The sequence below is a fragment of the Ambystoma mexicanum genome, unplaced genomic scaffold (genome assembly GCF_040938575.1).
Source record: "Ambystoma mexicanum isolate Mex_15411 unplaced genomic scaffold, UKY_AmexF1_1 Mex_scaf1, whole genome shotgun sequence".
Taxonomy (NCBI): domain Eukaryota; kingdom Metazoa; phylum Chordata; class Amphibia; order Caudata; family Ambystomatidae; genus Ambystoma; species Ambystoma mexicanum.
In genome coordinates, this window is record NW_027182324.1 from 2,455,483 (window position 1) to 2,473,292 (window position 17,810).

General features: G+C 40.8%; 15 non-coding genes across 15 annotated transcripts; all 15 read left to right on the top strand.

Moving 5' to 3' along the window:
• The first annotated feature begins 900 nt into the window (after window positions 1-900).
• TRNAT-AGU (transfer RNA threonine (anticodon AGU)) lies at window positions 901-974 on the top strand. Its single transcript has one exon. It is a non-coding gene; the product is annotated as a tRNA-Thr (tRNA).
• Window positions 975-1,741: 767 nt separating this feature from the next.
• On the top strand, window positions 1,742-1,815 carry TRNAT-AGU (transfer RNA threonine (anticodon AGU)). The gene has a single exon. It is a non-coding gene; the product is annotated as a tRNA-Thr (tRNA).
• A 766-nt stretch (window positions 1,816-2,581) lies between these two features.
• TRNAT-AGU (transfer RNA threonine (anticodon AGU)) lies at window positions 2,582-2,655 on the top strand. Its single transcript has one exon. It is a non-coding gene; the product is annotated as a tRNA-Thr (tRNA).
• A 767-nt stretch (window positions 2,656-3,422) lies between these two features.
• On the top strand, window positions 3,423-3,496 carry TRNAT-AGU (transfer RNA threonine (anticodon AGU)). Its single transcript has one exon. It is a non-coding gene; the product is annotated as a tRNA-Thr (tRNA).
• A 1,607-nt stretch (window positions 3,497-5,103) lies between these two features.
• TRNAT-AGU (transfer RNA threonine (anticodon AGU)) lies at window positions 5,104-5,177 on the top strand. Its single transcript has one exon. It is a non-coding gene; the product is annotated as a tRNA-Thr (tRNA).
• Window positions 5,178-5,944: 767 nt separating this feature from the next.
• On the top strand, window positions 5,945-6,018 carry TRNAT-AGU (transfer RNA threonine (anticodon AGU)). The gene has a single exon. It is a non-coding gene; the product is annotated as a tRNA-Thr (tRNA).
• Window positions 6,019-6,784: 766 nt separating this feature from the next.
• TRNAT-UGU (transfer RNA threonine (anticodon UGU)) lies at window positions 6,785-6,858 on the top strand. The gene has a single exon. It is a non-coding gene; the product is annotated as a tRNA-Thr (tRNA).
• A 767-nt stretch (window positions 6,859-7,625) lies between these two features.
• On the top strand, window positions 7,626-7,699 carry TRNAT-AGU (transfer RNA threonine (anticodon AGU)). The gene has a single exon. It is a non-coding gene; the product is annotated as a tRNA-Thr (tRNA).
• A 767-nt stretch (window positions 7,700-8,466) lies between these two features.
• TRNAT-AGU (transfer RNA threonine (anticodon AGU)) lies at window positions 8,467-8,540 on the top strand. The gene has a single exon. It is a non-coding gene; the product is annotated as a tRNA-Thr (tRNA).
• A 768-nt stretch (window positions 8,541-9,308) lies between these two features.
• On the top strand, window positions 9,309-9,382 carry TRNAT-AGU (transfer RNA threonine (anticodon AGU)). The gene has a single exon. It is a non-coding gene; the product is annotated as a tRNA-Thr (tRNA).
• A 767-nt stretch (window positions 9,383-10,149) lies between these two features.
• TRNAT-AGU (transfer RNA threonine (anticodon AGU)) lies at window positions 10,150-10,223 on the top strand. Its single transcript has one exon. It is a non-coding gene; the product is annotated as a tRNA-Thr (tRNA).
• Window positions 10,224-12,673: 2,450 nt separating this feature from the next.
• On the top strand, window positions 12,674-12,747 carry TRNAT-AGU (transfer RNA threonine (anticodon AGU)). Its single transcript has one exon. It is a non-coding gene; the product is annotated as a tRNA-Thr (tRNA).
• Window positions 12,748-15,197: 2,450 nt separating this feature from the next.
• Window positions 15,198-15,271, top strand: TRNAT-AGU (transfer RNA threonine (anticodon AGU)). The gene has a single exon. It is a non-coding gene; the product is annotated as a tRNA-Thr (tRNA).
• A 1,607-nt stretch (window positions 15,272-16,878) lies between these two features.
• On the top strand, window positions 16,879-16,952 carry TRNAT-AGU (transfer RNA threonine (anticodon AGU)). Its single transcript has one exon. It is a non-coding gene; the product is annotated as a tRNA-Thr (tRNA).
• Window positions 16,953-17,719: 767 nt separating this feature from the next.
• On the top strand, window positions 17,720-17,793 carry TRNAT-AGU (transfer RNA threonine (anticodon AGU)). The gene has a single exon. It is a non-coding gene; the product is annotated as a tRNA-Thr (tRNA).
• Window positions 17,794-17,810: the final 17 nt, after the last annotated feature.

The window sequence follows — 17,810 nt, forward strand, 5'->3', positions numbered from 1 at the left end:
AAGTGGATTTCACTTCTAAATGATTACATGAGGAAGGACAGGAGATCAGATGCAAAAGAGGTGCTGTGGCTTAGTTGGTTAAAGCGCCTGTCTAGTAAACTGGAGATCCTGAGTTTGAATCTCAGCAGCGCCTGTCTGCTTTTTTTTCGACCAATCTGTCTCCCCAATATTAAAACTTTGTACAAAGATTGTTATTTCATGCTATTTAGAAGCACAGTCAGGCTTGAAATGTTGGCAAAGCATCCAAGAACTCTGGACTCCACTACCTTAGAGTCATATTGTCCAAGGTTGCGATGCCATCAGAAATAGCACATATTAGAATGAGCAATTCATATTTCCTGCTTAATTTTTTGTAAAAGAAGCAAAGGTACGCCTGAACAGGAACTTGAACCCTGGACCCTCAGATTAAAAGTCTGATGCTCTACTGACTGAGCTATCCAGGCAGATGGATCACTGCCATTTGAAACTTGATTTTCACTCTACAGCACCTCCATACATGGCTACCTCACTGGTCAATAAAGGAAATGAATTACTAGTGCATTACACACATTTTGACACTGGAGACATAACTTTTTTCAGTCATTCCGTATCCAGATATAGAGATTTGCAGCATCTAGGACTTTAATGTTCACCCACTTACGGATTTGAATGTTTTGCCACATTCATGAGTGCAAACTTGCTCGCCAGTAAAGACGAACATGTGCTCCTCAATGCACACACTGGGCAATGCAGTCCACTCTAAATCGACGATTAATGACATGCTCGTTTTGTGCAATGGAGTTTCAGTCAATTGGAAAACATTTAGTAAAGTTATATTGCAACAGAAGCCCAGCCTTAAAAAAAGTGGATTTCACTTCTAAATGATTACATGAGGAAGGACAGGAGATCAGATGCAAAAGAGGTGCTGTGGCTTAGTTGGTTAAAGCGCCTGTCTAGTAAACAGGAGATCCTGAGTTCGAATCTCAGCAGCGCCTGTCTGCTTTTTTTTCGACCAATCTGTCTCCCCAATATTAAAACTTTGTACAAAGATTGTTATTTCATGCTATTTAGAAGCACAGTCAGGCTTGAAACGTTGGCAAAGCATCCAAGAATTCTGGACTCCACTACCTTAGAGTCATATTGCCCAAGGTTGCGATGCCATCAGAAATAGCACATATTAGAATGAGCAATTCATATTTCCTGCTAAATTTTTTGTAAAAGAAGCAAAGATACGCCTGAACAGGGACTTGAACCCTGGACCCTCAGATTAAAAGTCTGATGCACTACCGACTGAGCTATCCAGGCACAGGGATCACTGCCCATTTGAAACTTGATTTTCACTCTACAGCACCTCCATACATGGCTACCTCACTGGTCAATAAAGGAAATGAATTACTAGTGCATTACACACATTTTGACACTGGAGACATAACTTTTTTCAGTCATTCCGTATCCAGATATAGAGATTTGCAGCATCTAGGACTTTAATGTTCACCCACTTACGGATTTGAATGTTTTGCCACATTAATGAGTGCAAACTTGCTCCCCAGTAAAGACGAACATGTGCTCCTCAATGCACACACTGGGCAATGCAGTCCACTCTAAATCGACGATTAATGACATGCTCGTTTTGTGCAATGGAGTTTCAGTCAATTGGAAAACATTTTGAAAAGTTATATTGCAACAGAAGCCCAGCCTTAAAAAAGTGGATTTCACTTCTAAATGATTACATGAGGAAGGAAAGGAGACCAGATGCAAAAAAGGTGCTGTGGCTTAGTTGGTTAAAGCGCCTGTCTAGTAAACAGGAGATCCTGAGTTCGAATCTCAGCAGCGCCTGTCTGCTTTTTTTCGACCAATCTGTCTCCCCAATATTAAAACTTTGTACAAAGATTGCTATTTCATGCTATTTAGAAGCACAGTCAGGCTTGATATGTTGGCAAAGCATCCAAGAACTCTGGACTCCACTACCTTAGAGTCATATTGCCCAAGGTTGCGATGCCATCAGAAATAGCACATATTAGAATGAGCAATTCATATTTCCTGCTTAATTTTTTGTAAAAGAAGCAAAGGTACGCCTGAACAGGGACTTGAACCCTGGACCCTCAGATTAAAAGTCTGATGCTCTACCGACTGAGCTATCCGGGCAGATGGATCACTGCCATTTGAAACTTGATTTTCACTCTACAGCACCTCCATACATGGCTACCTCACTGGTCAATAAAGGAAATGAATTACTAGTGCATTACACACATTTTGACACTGGAGACATAACTTTTTTCAGTCATTCCGTATCCAGATATAGAGATTTGCAGCATCTAGGACTTTAATGTTCACCCACTTACGGATTTGAATGTTTTGCCACATTCATGAGTGCAAACTTGCTCGCCAGTAAAGACGAACATGTGCTCCTCAATGCACACACTGGGCAATGCAGTCCACTCTAAATCGACGATTAATGACATGCTCGTTTTGTGCAATGGAGTTTCAGTCAATTGGAAAACATTTTGTAAAGTTATATTGCAACAGAAGCCCAGCCTTAAAAAAAGTGGATTTCACTTCTAAATGATTCCATGAGGAAGGACAGGAGATCAGATGCAAAAGAGGTGCTGTGGCTTAGTTGGTTAAAGCGCCTGTCTAGTAAACAGGAGATCCTGAGTTCGAATCTCAGCAGCGCCTGTCTGCTTTTTTTTCGACCAATCTGTCTCCCCAATATTAAAACTTTGTACAAAGATTGTTATTTCATGCTATTTAGAAGCACAGTCAGGCTTGAAACGTTGGCAAAGCATCCAAGAATGCTGGACTCCACTACCTTAGAGTCATATTGCCCAAGGTTGCGATGCCATCAGAAATAGCACATATTAGAATGAGCAATTCATATTTCCTGCTAAATTTTTTGTAAAAGAAGCAAAGATACGCCTGAACAGGGACTTGAACCCTGGACCCTCAGATTAAAAGTCTGATGCACTACCGACTGAGCTATCCAGGCACAGGGATCACTGCCCATTTGAAACTTGATTTTCACTCTACAGCACCTCCATACATGGCTACCTCACTGGTCAATAAAGGAAATGAATTACTAGTGCATTACACACATTTTGACACTGGAGACATAACTTTTTTCAGTCATTCCGTATCCAGATATAGAGATTTGCAGCATCTAGGACTTTAATGTTCACCCACTTACGGATTTGAATGTTTTGCCACATTAATGAGTGCAAACTTGCTCCCCAGTAAAGACGAACATGTGCTCCTCAATGCACACACTGGGCAATGCAGTCCACTCTAAATCGACGATTAATGACATGCTCGTTTTGTGCAATGGAGTTTCAGTCAATTGGAAAACATTTTGAAAAGTTATATTGCAACAGAAGCCCAGCCTTAAAAAAGTGGATTTCACTTCTAAATGATTACATGAGGAAGGAAAGGAGAGCAGATGCAAAAAAGGTGCTGTGGCTTAGTTGGTTAAAGCGCCTGTCTAGTAAACAGGAGATCCTGAGTTCGAATCTCAGCAGCGCCTGTCTGCTTTTTTTCGACCAATCTGTCTCCCCAATATTAAAACTTTGTACAAAGATTGCTATTTCATGCTATTTAGAAGCACAGTCAGGCTTGATATGTTGGCAAAGCATCCAAGAACTCTGGACTCCACTACCTTAGAGTCATACTGCCCAAGGTTGCGATGCCATCAGAAATAGCACATATTAGAATGAGCAATTCATATTTCCTGCTTAATTTTTTGTAAAAGAAGCAAAGGTACGCCTGAACAGGGACTTGAACCCTGGACCCTCAGATTAAAAGTCTGATGCCGTACAGACTGAGCTATCCAGGCAGATGGATCACTGCTATTTGAAACTTGATTTTCACTCTACAGCACCTCCATACATGGCTACCTCACTGGTCAATAAAGGAAATGAATTACTAGTGCATTACACACATTTTGACACTGGAGACATAACTTTTTTCAGTCATTCCGTATCCAGATATAGAGATTTGCAGCATCTAGGACTTTAATGTTCACCCACTTACGGATTTGAATGTTTTGCCACATTCATGAGTGCAAACTTGCTCCCCAGTAAAGACGAACATGTGCTCCTCAATGCACACACTGGGCAATGCAGTCCACTCTAAATCGACGATTAATGACATGCTCGTTTTGTGCAATGGAGTTTCAGTCAATTGGAAAACATTTTGAAAAGTTATATTGCAACAGAAGCCCAGCCTTAAAAAAGTGGATTTCACTTCTAAATGATTACATGAGGAAGGAAAGGAGACCAGATGCAAAAAGGGTGCTGTGGCTTAGTTGGTTAAAGCGCCTGTCTAGTAAACAGAAGATCCTGAGTTCGAATCTCAGCAGCGCCTGTCTGCTTTTTTTTCGACCAATCTGTCTCCCCAATATTAAAACTTTGTACAAAGATTGCTATTTCATGCTATTTAGAAGCACAGTGAGGCTTGAAATGTTGGCAAAGCATCCAAGAACTCTGGACTCCACTACCTTAGAGTCATATTGCCCAAGGTTGCGATGCCATCAGAAATAGCACATATTAGAATGAGCAATTCATATTTCCTGCTTAATTTTTTGTAAAAGAAGCAAAGGTACGCCTGAACAGGGACTTGAACCCTGGACCCTCAGATTAAAAGTCTGATGCTCTACCGACTGAGCTATCCAGGCACAGGGATCACTGCCCATTTGAAACTTGATTTTCACTCTACAGCACCTCCATACATGGCTACCTCACTGGTCAATAAAGGAAATGAATTACTAGTGCATTACACACATTTTGACACTGGAGACATAACTTTTTTCAGTCATTCCGTATCCAGATATAGAGATTTGCAGCATCTAGGACTTTAATGTTCACCCACTTACGGATTTGAATGTTTTGCCACATTCATGAGTGCAAAATTGCTCCCCAGTAAAGGCGAACATGTGCTCCTCAATACACACACTGGGCAATGCAGTCCACTCTAAATCAACGATTAATGACATGCTCGTTTTGTGCAATGGAGTTTCAGTCAATTGGAAAACATTTTGTAAAGTTATATTGCAACAGAAGCCCAGCCTTAAAAAAAGTGGATTCCACTTCTAAATGATTACATGAGGAAGGAAAGGAGATCAGATGCAAAAGAGGTGCTGTGGCTTAGTTGGTTAAAGCGCCTGTCTAGTAAACAGGAGATCCTGAGTTCGAATCTCAGCAGCGCCTGTCTGCTTTTTTTTCGACCAATCTGTCTCCCCAATATTAAAACTTTGTACAAAGATTGTTATTTCATGCTATTTAGAAGCACAGTCAGGCTTGAAATGTTGGCAAAGCATCCAAGAATTCTGGACTCCACTACCTTAGAGTCATATTGCCCAAGGTTGCGATGCCATCAGAAATAGCACATATTAGAATGAGCAATTCATATTTCCTGCTAAATTTTTTGTAAAAGAAGCAAAGATACGCCTGAACAGGGACTTGAACCCTGGACCCTCAAATTAAAAGTCTGATGCTCTACCGACTGAGCTATCCAGGCACAGGGATCACTGCCCATTTGAAACTTGATTTTCACTCTACAGCACCTCCATACATGGCTACCTCACTGGTCAATAAAGGAAATGAATTACTAGTGCATTACACACATTTTGACACTGGAGACATAACTTTTTTCAGTCATTCCGTATCCAGATATAGAGATTTGCAGCATCTAGGACTTTAATGTTCACCCACTTACGGATTTGAATGTTTTGCCACATTCATGAGTGCAAACTTGCTCCCCAGTAAAGACGAACATGTGCTCCTCAATGCACACACTGGGCAATGCAGTCCACTCTAAATCGACGATTAATGACATGCTCGTTTTGTGCAATGGAGTTTCAGTCAATTGGAAAACATTTTGTAAAGTTATATTGCAACAGAAGCCCAGCCTTAAAAAAGTGGATTTCACTTCTAAATGATTACATGAGGAAGGAAAGGAGACCAGATGCAAAAAAGGTGCTGTGGCTTAGTTGGTTAAAGCGCCTGTCTAGTAAACAGGAGATCCTGAGTTCGAATCTCAGCAGCGCCTGTCTGCTTTTTTTTCGACCAATCTGTCTCCCCAATATTAAAACTTTGTACAAAGATTGCTGTTTCATGCTATTTAGAAGCACAGTCAGGCTTGAAATGTTGGCAAAGCATCCAAGAACTCTGGACTCCACTACCTTAGAGTCATATTGCCCAAGGTTGCGATGCCATCAGAAATAGCACATATTAGAATGAGCAATTCATATTTCCTGCTTAATTTTTTGTAAAAGAAGCAAAGGTACGCCTGAACAGGGACTTGAACCCTGGACCCTCAGATTAAAAGTCTGATGCTCTACCGACTGAGCTATCCAGGCAGATGGATCACTGCCATTTGAAACTTGATTTTCACTCTACAGCACCTCCATACATGGCTACCTCACTGGTCAATAAAGGAAATGAATTACTAGTGCATTACACACATTTTGACACTGGAGACATAACTTTTTTCAGTCATTCCGTATCCAGATATAGAGATTTGCAGCATCTAGGACTTTAATGTTCACCCACTTACGGATTTGAATGTTTTGCCACATTCATGAGTGCAAACTTGCTCCCCAGTAAAGACGAACATGTGCTCCTCAATGCACACACTGGGCAATGCAGTCCACTCTAAATCGACGATTAATGACATGCTCGTTTTGTGCAATGGAGTTTCAGTCAATTGGAAAACATTTTGAAAAGTTATATTGCAACAGAAGCCCAGCCTTAAAAAAGTGGATTTCACTTCTAAATGATTACATGAGGAAGGAAAGGAGACCAGATGCAAAAAGGGTGCTGTGGCTTAGTTGGTTAAAGCGCCTGTCTTGTAAACAGGAGATCCTGAGTTCGAATCTCAGCAGCGCCTGTCTGCTTTTTTTTCGACCAATCTGTCTCCCCAATATTAAAACTTTGTACAAAGATTGCTATTTCATGCTATTTAGAAGCACAGTGAGGCTTGAAATGTTGGCAAAGCATCCAAGAACTCTGGACTCCACTACCTTAGAGTCATATTGCCCAAGGTTGCGATGCCATCAGAAATAGCACATATTAGAATGAGCAATTCATATTTCCTGCTTAATTTTTTGTAAAAGAAGCAAAGGTACGCCTGAACAGGGACTTGAACCCTGGACCCTCAGATTAAAAGTCTGATGCTCGACCGACTGAGCTATCCAGGCACAGGGATCACTGCCCATTTGAAACTTGATTTTCACTCTACAGCACCTCCATACATGGCTACCTCACTGGTCAATAAACGAAATGAATTACTAGTGCATTACACACATTTTGACACTGGAGACATAACTTTTTTCAGTCATTCCGTATCCAGATATAGAGATTTGCAGCATCTAGGACTTTAATGTTCACCCACTTACGGATTTGAATGTTTTGCCACATTAATGCGTGCAAACTTGCTCCCCAGTAAAGACGAACATGTGCTCCTCAATGCACACACTGGGCAATGCAGTCCACTCTAAATCGACGATTAATGACATGCTCGTTTTGTGCAATGGAGTTTCAGTCAATTGGAAAACATTTTGAAAAGTTATATTGCAACAGAAGCCCAGCCTTAAAAAAGTGGATTTCACTTCTAAATGATTACATGATGAAGGAAAGGAGACCAGATGCAAAAAAGGTGCTGTGGCTTAGTTGGTTAAAGCGCCTGTCTAGTAAACAGGAGATCCTGAGTTCGAATCTCAGCAGCGCCTGTCTGCTTTTTTTTCGACCAATCTGTCTCCCCAATATTAAAACTTTGTACAAAGATTGTTATTTCATGCTATTTAGAAGCACAGTCAGGCTTGAAATGTTGGCAAAGCATCCAAGAATTCTGGACTCCACTACCTTAGAGTCATATTGCCCAAGGTTGCGATGCCATCAGAAATAGCACATATTAGAATGAGCAATTCATATTTCCTGCTAAATTTTTTGTAAAAGAAGCAAAGATACGCCTGAACAGGGACTTGAACCCTGGACCCTCAGATTAAAAGTCTGATGCTCTACCGACTGAGCTATCCAGGCACAGGGATCACTGCCCATTTGAAACTTGATTTTCACTCTACAGCACCTCCATACATGGCTACCTCACTGGTCAATAAAGGAAATGAATTACTAGTGCATTACACACATTTTGACACTGGAGACATAACTTTTTTCAGTCATTCCGTATCCAGATATAGAGATTTGCAGCATCTAGGACTTTAATGTTCACCCACTTACGGATTTGAATGTTTTGCCACATTCATGAGTGTAAACTTGCTCCCCAGTAAAGACGAACATGTGCTCCTCAATGCACACACTGGGCAATGCAGTCCACTCTAAATCGACGATTAATGACATGCTCGTTTTGTGCAATGGAGTTTCAGTCAATTGGAAAACATTTTGAAAAGTTATATTGCAACAGAAGCCCAGCCTTAAAAAAGTGGATTTCACTTCTAAATGATTACATGAGGAAGGAAAGGAGACCAGATGCAAAAAAGGTGCTGTGGCTTAGTTGGTTAAAGCGCCTGTCTAGTAAACAGGAGATCCTGAGTTCGAATCTCAGCAGCGCCTGTCTGCTTTTTTTTCGACCAATCTGTCTCCCCAATATTAAAACTTTGTACAAAGATTGTTATTTCATGCTATTTAGAAGCACAGTCAGGCTTGAAATGTTGGCAAAGCATCCAAGAATTCTGGACTCCACTACCTTAGAGTCATATTGCCCAAGGTTGCGATGCCATCACAAATAGCACATATTAGAATGAGCAATTCATATTTCCTGCTAAATTTTTTGTAAAAGAAGCAAAGATACGCCTGAACAGGGACTTGAACCCTGGACCCTCAGATTAAAAGTCTGATGCTCTACCGACTGAGCTATCCAGGCACAGGGATCACTGCCCATTTGAAACTTGATTTTCACTCTACAGCACCTCCATACATGGCTACCTCACTGGTCAATAAAGGAAATGAATTACTAGTGCATTACACACATTTTGACACTGGAGACATAACTTTTTTCAGTCATTCCGTATCCAGATATAGAGATTTGCAGCATCTAGGACTTTAATGTTCACCCACTTACGGATTTGAATGTTTTGCCACATTCATGAGTGCAAAATTGCTCCCCAGTAAAGGCGAACATGTGCTCCTCAATACACACACTGGGCAATGCAGTCCACTCTAAATCAACGATTAATGACATGCTCGTTTTGTGCAATGGAGTTTCAGTCAATTGGAAAACATTTTGTAAAGTTATATTGCAACAGAAGCCCAGCCGTAAAAAAAGTGGATTTCACTTCTAAATGATTACATGAGGAAGGAAAGGAGATCAGATGCAAAAGAGGTGCTGTGGCTTAGTTGGTTAAAGCGCCTGTCTAGTAAACAGGAGATCCTGAGTTCGAATCTCAGCAGCGCCTGTCTGCTTTTTTTTCGACCAATCTGTCTCCCCAATATTAAAACTTTGTACAAAGATTGTTATTTCATGCTATTTAGAAGCACAGTCAGGCTTGAAATGTTGGCAAAGCATCCAAGAATTCTGGACTCCACTACCTTAGAGTCATATTGCCCAAGGTTGCGATGCCATCAGAAATAGCACATATTAGAATGAGCAATTCATATTTCCTGCTAAATTTTTTGTAAAAGAAGCAAAGATACGCCTGAACAGGGACTTGAACCCTGGACCCTCAGATTAAAAGTCTGATGCTCTACCGACTGAGTTATCCAGGAACAGGGATCACTGCCCATTTGAAACTTGATTTTCACTCTACAGCACCTCCATACATGGCTACCTCACTGGTCAATAAAGGAAATGAATTACTAGTGCATTACACACATTTTGACACTGGAGACATAACTTTTTTCAGTCATTCCGTATCCAGATATAGAGATTTGCAGCATCTAGGACTTTAATGTTCACCCACTTACGGATTTGAATGTTTTGCCACATTAATGCGTGCAAACTTGCTCCCCAGTAAAGACGAACATGTGCTCCTCAATGCACACACTGGGCAATGCAGTCCACTCTAAATCGACGATTAATGACATGCTCGTTTTGTGCAATGGAGTTTCAGTCAATTGGAAAACATTTTGAAAAGTTATATTGCAACAGAAGCCCAGCCTTAAAAAAGTGGATTTCACTTCTAAATGATTACATGAGGAAGGAAAGGAGACCAGATGCAAAAAAGGTGCTGTGGCTTAGTTGGTTAAAGCGCCTGTCTAGTAAACAGGAGATCCTGAGTTCGAATCTCAGCAGCGCCTGTCTGCTTTTTTTTCGACCAATCTGTCTCCCCAATATTAAAACTTTGTACAAAGATTGTTATTTCATGCTATTTAGAAGCACAGTCAGGCTTGAAATGTTGGCAAAGCATCCAAGAATTCTGGACTCCACTACCTTAGAGTCATATTGCCCAAGGTTGCGATGCCATCAGAAATAGCACATATTAGAATGAGCAATTCATATTTCCTGCTAAATTTTTTGTAAAAGAAGCAAAGATACGCCTGAACAGGAACTTGAACCCTGGACCCTCAGATTAAAAGTCTGATGCTCTACCGACTGAGCTATCCAGGCACAGGGATCACTGCCCATTTGAAACTTGATTTTCACTCTACAGCACCTCCATACATGGCTACCTCACTGGTCAATAAAGGAAATGAATTACTAGTGCATTACACACATTTTGACACTGGAGACATAACTTTTTTCAGTCATTCCGTATCCAGATATAGAGATTTGCAGCATCTAGGACTTTAATGTTCACCCACTTACGGATTTGAATGTTTTGCCACATTCATGAGTGTAAACTTGCTCCCCAGTAAAGACGAACATGTGCTCCTCAATGCACACACTGGGCAATGCAGTCCACTCTAAATCGACGATTAATGACATGCTCGTTTTGTGCAATGGAGTTTCAGTCAATTGGAAAACATTTTGAAAAGTTATATTGCAACAGAAGCCCAGCCTTAAAAAAGTGGATTTCACTTCTAAATGATTACATGAGGAAGGAAAGGAGACCAGATGCAAAAAAGGTGCTGTGGCTTAGTTGGTTAAAGCGCCTGTCTAGTAAACAGGAGATCCTGAGTTTGAATCTCAGCAGCGCCTGTCTGCTTTTTTTTCGACCAATCTGTCTCCCCAATATTAAAACTTTGTACAAAGATTGTTATTTCATGCTATTTAGAAGCACAGTCAGGCTTGAAATGTTGGCAAAGCATCCAAGAATTCTGGACTCCACTACCTTAGAGTCATATTGCCCAAGGTTGCGATGCCATCAGAAATAGCACATATTAGAATGAGCAATTCATATTTCCTGCTAAATTTTTTGTAAAAGAAGCAAAGATACGCCTGAACAGGGACTTGAACCCTGGACCCTCAGATTAAAAGTCTGATGCTCTACCGACTGAGCTATCCAGGCACAGGGATCACTGCCCATTTGAAACTTGATTTTCACTCTACAGCACCTCCATACATGGCTACCTCACTGGTCAATAAAGGAAATGAATTACTAGTGCATTACACACATTTTGACACTGGAGACATAACTTTTTTCAGTCATTCCGTATCCAGATATAGAGATTTGCAGCATCTAGGACTTTAATGTTCACCCACTTACGGATTTGAATGTTTTGCCACATTCATGAGTGCAAAATTGCTCCCCAGTAAAGGCGAACATGTGCTCCTCAATACACACACTGGGCAATGCAGTCCACTCTAAATCAACGATTAATGACATGCTCGTTTTGTGCAATGGAGTTTCAGTCAATTGGAAAACATTTTGTAAAGTTATATTGCAACAGAAGCCCAGCCTTAAAAAAAGTGGATTTCACTTCTAAATGATTACATGAGGAAGGAAAGGAGATCAGATGCAAAAGAGGTGCTGTGGCTTAGTTGGTTAAAGCGCCTGTCTAGTAAACAGGAGATCCTGAGTTCGAATCTAAGCAGTGCCTGTCTGCTTTTTTTTCGACCAATCTGTCTCCCCAATATTAAAACTTTGTACAAAGATTGTTATTTCATGCTATTTAGAAGCACAGTCAGGCTTGAAATGTTGGCAAAGCATCCAAGAATTCTGGACTCCACTACCTTAGAGTCATATTGCCCAAGGTTGCGATGCCATCAGAAATAGCACATATTAGAATGAGCAATTCATATTTCCTGCTAAATTTTTTGTAAAAGAAGCAAAGATACGCCTGAACAGGGACTTGAACCCTGGACCCTCAGATTAAAAGTCTGATGCTCTACCGACTGAGCTATCCAGGCACAGGGATCACTGCCCATTTGAAACTTGATTTTCACTCTACAGCACCTCCATACATGGCTACCTCACTGGTCAATAAAGGAAATGAATTACTAGTGCATTACACACATTTTGACACTGGAGACATAACTTTTTTCAGTCATTCCGTATCCAGATATAGAGATTTGCAGCATCTAGGACTTTAATGTTCACCCACTTACGGATTTGAATGTTTTGCCACATTAATGAGTGCAAACTTGCTCCCCAGTAAAGACGAACATGTGCTCCTCAATGCACACACTGGGCAATGCAGTCCACTCTAAATCGACGATTAATGACATGCTCGTTTTGTGCACTGGAGTTTCAGTCAATTGGAAAACATTTTGAAAAGTTATATTGCAACAGAAGCCCAGCCATAAAAAAGTGGATTTCACTTCTAAATGATTACATGAGGAAGGAAAGGAGACCAGATGCAAAAAAGGTGCTGTGGCTTAGTTGGTTAAAGCGCCTGTCTAGTAAACAGGAGATCCTGAGTTCGAATCTCAGCAGCGCCTGTCTGCTTTTTTTTCGACCAATCTGTCTCCCCAATATTAAAACTTTGTACAAAGATTGTTATTTCATGCTATTTAGAAGCACAGTCAGGCTTGAAATGTTGGCAAAGCATCCAAGAATTCTGGACTCCACTACCTTAGAGTCATATTGCCCAAGGTTGCGATGCCATCAGAAATAGCACATATTAGAATGAGCAATTCATATTTCCTGCTAAATTTTTTGTAAAAGAAGCAAAGATACGCCTGAACAGGGACTTGAACCCTGGACCCTCAGATTAAAAGTCTGATGCTCTACCGACTGAGCTATCCAGGCACAGGGATCACTGCCCATTTGAAACTTGATTTTCACTCTACAGCACCTCCATACATGGCTACCTCACTGGTCAATAAAGGAAATGAATTACTAGTGCATTACACACATTTTGACACTGGAGACATAACTTTTTTCAGTCATTCCGTATCCAGATATAGAGATTTGCAGCATCTAGGACTTTAATGTTCACCCACTTACGGATTTGAATGTTTTGCCACATTCATGAGTGCAAACTTGCTCCCCAGTAAAGACGAACATGTGCTCCTCAATGCACACACTGGGCAATGCAGTCCACTCTAAATCGACGATTAATGACATGCTCGTTTTGTGCAATGGAGTTTCAGTCAATTGGAAAACATTTTGAAAAGTTATATTGCAACAGAAGCCCAGCCTTAAAAAAGTGGATTTCACTTCTAAATGATTACATGAGGAAGGAAAGGAGACCAGATGCAAAAAAGGTGCTGTGGCTTAGTTGGTTAAAGCGCCTGTCTAGTAAACAGGAGATCCTGAGTTTGAATCTCAGCAGCGCCTGTCTGCTTTTTTTTCGACCAATCTGTCTCCCCAATATTAAAACTTTGTACAAAGATTGCTGTTTCATGCTATTTAGAAGCACAGTGAGGCTTGAAATGTTGGCAAAGCATCCAAGAACTCTGGACTCCACTACCTTAGAGTCATATTGCCCAAGGTTGCGATGCCATCAGAAATAGCACATATTAGAATGAGCAATTCATATTTCCTGCTTAATTTTTTGTAAAAGAAGCAAAGATACGCCTGAACAGGGACTTGAACCCTGGACCCTCAGATTAAAAGTCTGATGCTCTACCGACTGAGCTATCCAGGCACAGGGATCACTGCCCGTTTGAAACTTGATTTTCACTCTACAGCACCTCCATACATGGCAACCTCACTGGTCAATAAAGGAAATGAATTACTAGTGCATTACACACATTTTGACACTGGAGACATAACTTTTTTCAGTCATTCCGTATCCAGATATAGAGATTTGCAGCATCTAGGACTTTAATGTTCACCCACTTACGGATTTGAATGTTTTGCCACATTCATGAGTGCAAAATTGCTCCCCAGTAAAGGCGAACATGTGCTCCTCAATACACACACTGGGCAATGCAGTCCACTCTAAATCAACGATTAATGACATGCTCGTTTTGTGCAATGGAGTTTCAGTCAATTGGAAAACATTTTGTAAAGTTATATTGCAACAGAAGCCCAGCCTTAAAAAAAGTGGATTTCACTTCTAAATGATTACATGATGAAGGACAGGAGATCAGATGCAAAAGAGGTGCTGTGGCTTAGTTGGTTAAAGCGCCTGTCTAGTAAACTGGAGATCCTGAGTTTGAATCTCAGCAGCGCCTGTCTGCTTTTTTTTCGACCAATCTGTCTCCCCAATATTAAAACTTTGTACAAAGATTGTTATTTCATGCTATTTAGAAGCACAGTCAGGCTTGAAATGTTGGCAAAGCATCCAAGAACTCTGGACTCCACTACCTTAGAGTCATATTGCCCAAGGTTGCGATGCCATCAGAAATAGCACATATTAGAATGAGCAATTCATATTTCCTGCTTAATTTTTTGTAAAAGAAGCAAAGGTACGCCTGAACAGGGACTTGAACCCTGGACCCTCAGATTAAAAGTCTGATGCTCTACTGACTGAGCTATCCAGGCAGATGGATCACTGCCATTTGAAACTTGATTTTCACTCTACAGCACCTCCATACATGGCTACCTCACTGGTCAATAAAGGAAATGAATTACTAGTGCATTACACACATTTTGACACTGGAGACATAACTTTTTTCAGTCATTCCGTATCCAGATATAGAGATTTGCAGCATCTAGGACTTTAATGTTCACCCACTTACGGATTTGAATGTTTTGCCACATTCATGAGTGCAAACTTGCTCGCCAGTAAAGACGAACATGTGCTCCTCAATGCACACACTGGGCAATGCAGTCCACTCTAAATCGACGATTAATGACATGCTCGTTTTGTGCAATGGAGTTTCAGTCAATTGGAAAACATTTTGTAAAGTTATATTGCAACAGAAGCCCAGCCTTAAAAAAAGTGGATTTCACTTCTAAATGATTACATGAGGAAGGACAGGAGATCAGATGCAAAAGAGGTGCTGTGGCTTAGTTGGTTAAAGCGCCTGTCTAGTAAACAGGAGATCCTGAGTTCGAATCTCAGCAGCGCCTGTCTGCTTTTTTTTCGACCAATCTGTCTCCCCAATATTAAAACTTTGTACAAAGATTGTTATTTCATGCTATTTAGAAGCACAGTCAGGCTTGAAACGTTGGCAAAGCATCCAAGAATTCTGGACTCCACTACCTTAGAGTCATATTGCCCAAGGTTGCGATGCCATCAGAAATAGCACATATTAGAATGAGCAATTCATATTTCCTGCTAAATTTTTTGTAAAAGAAGCAAAGATACGCCTGAACAGGGACTTGAACCCTGGACCCTCAGATTAAAAGTCTGATGCACTACCGACTGAGCTATCCAGGCACAGGGATCACTGCCCATTTGAAACTTGATTTTCACTCTACAGCACCTCCATACATGGCTACCTCACTGGTCAATAAAGGAAATGAATTACTAGTGCATTACACACATTTTGACACTGGAGACATAACTTTTTTCAGTCATTCCGTATCCAGATATAGAGATTTGCAGCATCTAGGACTTTAATGTTCACCCACTTACGGATTTGAATGTTTTGCCACATTAATGAGTGCAAACTTGCTCCCCAGTAAAGACGAACATGTGCTCCTCAATGCACACACTGGGCAATGCAGTCCACTCTAAATCGACGATTAATGACATGCTCGTTTTGTGCAATGGAGTTTCAGTCAATTGGAAAACATTTTGAAAAGTTATATTGCAACAGAAGCCCAGCCTTAAAAAAGTGGATTTCACTTCTAAATGATTACATGAGGAAGGAAAGGAGACCAGATGCAAAAAAGGTGCTGTGGCTTAGTTGGTTAAATCGCCTGTCTAGTAAACAGGAGATCCTGAGTTCGAATCTCAGCAGCGCCTGTCTGCTTTTTTTCGACCAATCTGTCTCCCCAATATTAAAACTTTGTACAAAGATTGCTATTTCATGCTATTTAGAAGCACAGTCAGGCTTGATATGTTGGCAAAGCATCCAAGAACTCTGGACTCCACTACCTTAGAGTCATATTGCCCAAGGTTGCGATGCCATCAGAAATAGCACATATTAGAATGAGCAATTCATATTTCCTGCTTAATTTTTTGTAAAAGAAGCAAAGGTACGCCTGAACAGGGACTTGAACCCTGGACCCTCAGATTAAAAGTCTGATGCTCTACCGACTGAGCTATCCAGGCAGATGGATCACTGCCATTTGAAACTTGATTTTCACTCTACAGCACCTCCATACATGGCTACCTCACTGGTCAATAAAGGAAATGAATTACTAGTGCATTACACACATTTTGACACTGGAGACATAACTTTTTTCAGTCATTCCGTATCCAGATATAGAGATTTGCAGCATCTAGGACTTTAATGTTCACCCACTTACGGATTTGAATGTTTTGCCACATTCATGAGTGCAAACTTGCTCGCCAGTAAAGACGAACATGTGCTCCTCAATGCACACACTGGGCAATGCAGTCCACTCTAAATCGACGATTAATGACATGCTCGTTTTGTGCAATGGAGTTTCAGTCAATTGGAAAACATTTTGTAAAGTTATATTGCAACAGAAGCCCAGCCTTAAAAAAAGTGGATTTCACTTCTAAATGATTCCATGAGGAAGGACAGGAGATCAGATGCAAAAGAGGTGCTGTGGCTTAGTTGGTTAAAGCGCCTGTCTAGTAAACAGGAGATCCTGAGTTCGAATCTCAGCAGCGCCTGTCTGCTTTTTTTTCGACCAATCTGTCTCCCCAATATTAAAACTTTGTACAAAGATTGTTATTTCATGCTATTTAGAAGCACAGTCAGGCTTGAAACGTTGGCAAAGCATCCAAGAATTCTGGACTCCACTACCTTAGAGTCATATTGCCCAAGGTTGCGATGCCATCAGAAATAGCACATATTAGAATGAGCAATTCATATTTCCTGCTAAATTTTTTGTAAAAGAAGCAAAGATACGCCTGAACAGGGACTTGAACCCTGGACCCTCAGATTAAAAGTCTGATGCACTACCGACTGAGCTATCCAGGCACAGGGATCACTGCCCATTTGAAACTTGATTTTCACTCTACAGCACCTCCATACATGGCTACCTCACTGGTCAATATAGGAAATGAATTACTAGTGCATTACACACATTTTGACACTGGAGACATAACTTTTTTCAGTCATTCCGTATCCAGATATAGAGATTTGCAGCATCTAGGACTTTAATGTTCACCCACTTACGGATTTGAATGTTTTGCCACATTAATGAGTGCAAACTTGCTCCCCAGTAAAGACGAACATGTGCTCCTCAATGCACACACTGGGCAATGCAGTCCACTCTAAATCGACGATTAATGACATGCTCGTTTTGTGCAATGGAGTTTCAGTCAATTGGAAAACATTTTGAAAAGTTATATTGCAACAGAAGCCCAGCCTTAAAAAAGTGGATTTCACTTCTAAATGATTACATGAGGAAGGAAAGGAGACCAGATGCAAAAAAGGTGCTGTGGCTTAGTTGGTTAAAGCGCCTGTCTAGTAAACAGGAGATCCTGAGTTCGAATCTCAGCAGCGCCTGTCTGCTTTTTTTCGAC